We start from the raw sequence: 6,181 nt of genomic DNA on the forward strand, positions 1-6,181 counted from the left end.
TCAAAGGGAGTCAATTTAGAAAGTGGGGTTTGCATAGTGATGTATCTGTAAGTATCCAACATGGTATATTGTACTTCTCAGTCAGACAGAGGCTACCACAAGTGTATGGGCAATATAAAAGACTACATTGCAGTACCTTATGAATTATACTGTTTTATGAAATTGTCATTTTATGGTACCATTGGTTTACCAGATCACTATTGCTTTTTTATCATACTATTGGTTCACTAGAACATGAGTGTTTTATTGATCTAGAAAAGTGTGTTTATGAGAATCCTAATTTATTGACTGGTAGACACCCGAAATTACTCTTTGTAGACGAAACATGCAGGGTGGAGCTAATTGCTGACGTCATTGAGCACTGGAAGCGACCCAGAAGTTACTTGGTTTTGTCATTTTGTTAATGTGCATTACTTCTATTGATTTGTAAGTGCAATATTTTAATATAATAAAGGTATGAGATGATTTCTTTACAATGTGGAGAGTTCTCTCTTCCATCTTTTCCCTGAGTCTGTTGGGCTGAGGACTGGAGGTGGTGACCCAGACAAAATTGTATGTGAGTGTGAGTGCAATTGGGATTGGTTTTGGAATAAAAGCATACTGTTTTAAGGATAAAGCACTATGTCTCCAATTTTCATTTATTGCTGAGGAACGCCTAAGGTGGAGATAATCAGGAGAGAAAAGCAGGTGATTTCTGGCAGACCAAGGAGGGATTAATGCCTGCAGGGATATCCAGCTAACGAAGGGCTAATCGTGCTATCCACGGGAAAAGACTGCATATCCACGGCATGTTGCAGTTATTCCAGCAGGTTCCAGGTTATGTGAACCACAAGCGTGTGTAGCCTACTTATTAGGCATAGAAGGAGGTGAGCGCACAATTTTATTGGTTGGAGGATCACGGAAAGTCACTATTGCATGATTTAAAATCATCACGTCACCATTTTTGAATCACTTAGTTGATGGATGGGACTATATATATTCTTTAAAGTAAAAAAAATCACAAAGTTTGAAATATATTTTATATACAATTTTTTGAGTAAAACAACAATCACAAAGTTTGAATTATTTATATTTTTTATTTAGATCATGTCACCATAATTGTATTTATATATAAAAGTACGGTTTGATTATGTTATGCGTTTGATTTTAGGGAGCGCTGCGTTTATAAATGTATTAATAAGTTGCACAATTTGAGTTTTGTGTTAAATGCTGGCGATCCACAAAAGCACTTCAGTATAGTTTGGCTTGCAAGTGTCACACATTTTTTATTAACCATTTCAATACCGGGCAATTTTACACCTCCCTGCCCAGGCCATTTTTCAGGTTTCAGCGCTCTCACACTTTGAATGACAATTGCGCGGTCATACAACATTGTACCCAAACTAAAATTTTATCATTTTCTTTACACAACTAGAGCTTTCTTTTGGTGGTATTTAATCACCGCCGGGGTTTTTATTTTTTGCTAAATTAACAAAAAAAGACCAAAAATTTTGAAACAAAAACACGTTTTCTTTGTTTCTGTTATAAAAGTTTACAAATAAATAATTGTTCTTCATAAATTTAGGCCGAGATGTATTCTGCTACATGTCTTTGGTGAAAATAACTCAAATTAGGATGTATTATTTAGTTTGTAGGAAAGTTATAGAGTTCACAAACTATGGTATAGATCTGAATATTGATCAATCCTGAAGTACTGACAGCCAATCTAATTTCTTGAGGTCCAAGAATGTCAGAATATTACAGATATCCCCCAAATGACCCATTTTTGCAGAGTAGACAGTCCGACGTACTTCATAAGAGGAATGGCGAGTTTTTTGAAGTTGTTTTTTTTGTCATAATTTTTCGGAAAATGAAAAAAATTATTTTCACTATTTTTTTTTACATACTGTCACCAGTGCAGTACAGCATCATCATATAACTGGCATGGCGGTGAACAGGGACACTGACTGGTGACAGTACGAAAAAAAATTATATATATATATATTTTTTTTTTATTATTATTTTAAATTTTTATTATATATATTTTTTTTTTTTTAAGATTTTATTTTTCTTATTTTATAATGACCAAAGTAGTACAATGTTACCATAGTAACATTGTACTACTTTGGGGAAGTGATCAGTATTTTTTTTTTTACACAATTTGCTTATAGCAAAGAATTACTTTGCTATAAGCAAGCATTTACCTGAATGAAATCGATTCATTCAGGTTTTTTTTTTTTTTTTTTTGTGCTTAGCTGTGATTTGGTCACAGCTAATCATATGACATGTGCATGTGATCGCTGTGACCATTCACAGCTAGGCACTAGTATACAATGGATGGCATGAATGAAGCCATCCATTGTATACAACTGTCATGTGACCTGCTGTGATTGGTGACAGCAGGTCACATGGTACCAGCAACGGGGGCCGGTACTCAGATCTGTCATCGGCCGTGTCCGAGGTACACGGCCGGTGACAGATTGCGCCACTGCGCGGCTCTGCAACCGCGCGAACTGCGCATGTGCGGGAGCACGCCAAATGGCGTGCTCCCGGAAAGCTAAAGCGCTTTTGCGGCCGCCAAACGGCCATTGGCCGGGCGGCTAATGGTTAAAGAGAAATCTGCTATCTGCTTTCAGCCAGGACTTCACCAGTGCTCAACTAAGAGATCAGCTAGATGTCCTCAGTGTGAATAGTTCCAATCTTGGAGTATCCTACTACATTCCCCATCCCTATCCCCAGTGCTACAATAAAACTGCAAAAACAAACATCCCAAAGACAGGTCATGGAAAAGACTGAACGTAATTATGTGTGTGTGTACCTGGCTGTGGTAAATACCTTGTTCCTGGCTTCGGGGCAAAGAAGGGGGAAACCTGGGCAAAAATACAAGAGGCTCCTCCGGGGGGTAGCGCTACATTTATATGAGGAGGTTGTATTCGGATCATTTTAGCGCAGCACGTTTAGTTTATATATAAGGTGGCACTGGTGCCCAGTGACAGTTTCAGTGACCCTCAGAAAGTCTGAATCCAGCGTATTGTTTGTTCTTGTGTTTAGCAATGAAATGAAGGCAGCTTAAAGGAAACAGGAAAAATTCCACACTGGGCTTACGGCCAAGACACGGCTGCAGTTAAACCGAGCTGATACCAGAAGTTGGTATTTCTTGACTTTACTTTCACTTTGAGAGCAACCTATTTATCAAGAGCTACAACGCCGACCTATGGCTCAGTCTTCTTCACTCCATCACTTATGACTGTCCGTTGGAGGAACCAGCAATACACCTTCATCTTCTGGAGCCGAAAGCCTTGAAAGCAACAAGCAGCTCTAGTAGCCACCACACAGGAACCCACTCATACAAGGTTAGTAATACTACAAACAAATCAAGACATCCATGGACGGACATTTTGAGTCCTTTCACACAGGGTTGACCCGTTTAGAAGATCCGCTTGCTCAGTGGATGATCTCTCCACTGATCCCCGCTGAGTAAGCGGATGACAGGTCCGTGCCCGCTCGCTGCTGAAGAGCGGCCACAGAGCTGCTCGCTCTCCTCAATGGGCGGTTGGATGAAAACGGACCGCCTGAACGTTTCCATCCGACCCGATCCAACGGACGGAAGGGGAATTGAATCCCCATCCATCCCTGGTCAAATCGGGTTGGATGTTGGTGGGTGTAAACGGACACATGTCAATTTACATTCGCCGCTCCGTAGAGGAGAATGGAGGTTCCGATCAGGTCCACCTGAAAAACAGGTAGGTGGACTGGATCGGAACATCCGTGTGAAGGGGGCCTTTAACCTCCCTGGCGGTATTCCCGAGTGTAGCTCGGGGTAAAGTTTCAGTACCACAAGCGGTAACCCCCCCCGAGCTACACTCGGGAATACCATGCAGCGCTGCTCCACGATCCCTCCATCACTTACCTTGTCCTGCGCTCCCGCGATGTCCCTCCTGCAGTGTCCCCAGCAATGTAATCCGGCGGATGCCGGCATCTGTCATCTGGGTTCCGTCCCCTGTGAGCGTCGGGACGTACGGGGGACGGAACGGCGGGAAATTCAAAAATGACAAAAAGTGACATTCACTAAAATCACATAGTATAACATTCCTGTATCAAACCATTTCACATACATTTTGTCCCGAGTGCTTTGTCCGGCGCCCTGCCTGCATTTTTACTATTCTTTCTGCCTGGAAACTGAGAAACGTCCATGGCGTCCAAAAGCGTCACTTTAGGTCAAAAGCGGTTTTAGAGCGGCTAGAGAACAGCGATAGTAAATCAGAACCACTTGCAGAATTGAGTGATAATGATTCGTGGGGGAAATTCCTCATCAAACAGTGAAAACGATTTTGCGACTTTGCTCAGCGATGTGCAAACTTGGCGCTATATTTCAAATTTCAGTGTTTTTGGTTTGATTATATTATTGAATTAAATGTATTATTATTATATTATTATTATTTATGATTATTTATTAAATTATAATTTATGATTTTGTGTTTCAAATTTTATCATACCCGGGATGTTTACTAGACTCTTGTTCGGGCAGATTTCAGTGAGTTATTCCTAAAAATTACAGCCTACAATAAAAAAAAAATACATATTTCCATGCAGAAAAATGGTACCGCTTTCAGCACCAAAAATCTGAAATAATCATACCGCCAGGGAGGTTAAGACAAACATAAAAGACTACGTTCAGCGGTGCTTAGATGGTGTCCAGACCCGCAGGTTGTCTATTCACAGCCATGTTCTCAGGAAGATTCTCTATTCCTCTAATGGCAGGACTCTCTAGATATAATAGTGGGAATACTCAGCACGGTGTCTTGTTCTGAATGTTCAGGCTACAAAAACAAAGGCTTCAACCATCCAAGGCATATATATATATATACTGTATACACACACACTGTATATATATCATATGTGAATGAATGACTAAATGATTTCACCAATGTGCATCAGACTATACCTAAAGCCAAATCTTTCTCTATAGTGAGACTATGAAAGGATTAGACCCCCCCCCATCATGTTTTTTATTGCTGTGTTTGCCCCCTCTGAGAAGACTAAGGCTGCTGTCACACTGATCGGTTTTTCTTCTGTTTTTGCGTTATGAAAACCGGAAGAAAAACGCGTGACCCTTAAAATCCTATGGAGCTCTTCCCACTGGTCGGTTCCAGTATTAAAAGTCTTGCATGCTGCGTTTCCGGTGCATTTTGCACCAGTGAGAAAAAAAATGTGTGACTTCAAAACCACATAAAAAACATACCATGGGTGTATTTGTATGCGTTTTTGATGCTTTTTTTTTTCGTTTATTTCAATGGGGAGGTGAATTTTTGGTGCAGCTTTCTTATTGCACCAAACTATATCCGCTCTCCCTGGACTCTGCATTCACTATATCCGCTCTCCCTGGACTCTGCATTCCCTATATCACCTCTCCACGGACCCCGCATTCACTATATCCGCTCTCCCTGGACTCTGCATTCACTATATCCGCTCTCCCTGGACTCTGCATTCACTATATCCGCTCTCCCTGGACTCTGCATTCACTATATCTGCACTCCCCGGACCCCGCATTCACTATATCACCTCTCCCCGGACCCCGCATTCACTATATCCGCTCTCCCTGGACTCTGCATTCACTATATCTGCACTCCCCGGACCCCGCATTCACTATATCACCTCTCCCCGGACCCCACATTCACTATATCCGCTCTCCCCGGACCCTGCATTCACTATATCCGCTCTCCCCGGACCCTGCATTCACTATATCCACTCTCCCCGGACCCTGCATTCACTATATCCGCTCTCCCCGGACCAAGACTATGCCATTACCCTGTGTTTCCTGCACCCATAATTGCATGAATGGCAGCCCCGCACATCTTGCGAGAGCAGCACGATTCGGCTGCGGGTGGTTGCTGGTGCGGGAACAGGTGAGATTCTTGTACCCACAACCAATCCACAGCCTGCAGGCTGGTGTGAACAGAACGTCAAGCTGCATTCACACTGATCTGTTTTTCTTCCACTTTTGTGGTAAAAAAAAGTGGAAGAAAAATGTATGACCAAGAAATCCTGTGGAACAGTTCACATTGGGGGCCCTCTGCATTTTGTAAAATCATGCTAGCTGTATTTTTCATGAAAAACCACACCAAGAACGCAGCTCCCCATTGAAATGAATGGAAACCGCATCAAAAACGTGGCAACAGTGGCACCGGCAGTTGTGTTTTTG

The sequence above is a fragment of the Staurois parvus genome, unplaced genomic scaffold (assembly GCF_062004578.1).
Source record: "Staurois parvus isolate SC_StPar_1 unplaced genomic scaffold, SC_StPar_1.0 ptg001462l, whole genome shotgun sequence".
Taxonomy (NCBI): Eukaryota; Metazoa; Chordata; class Amphibia; order Anura; family Ranidae; genus Staurois; species Staurois parvus.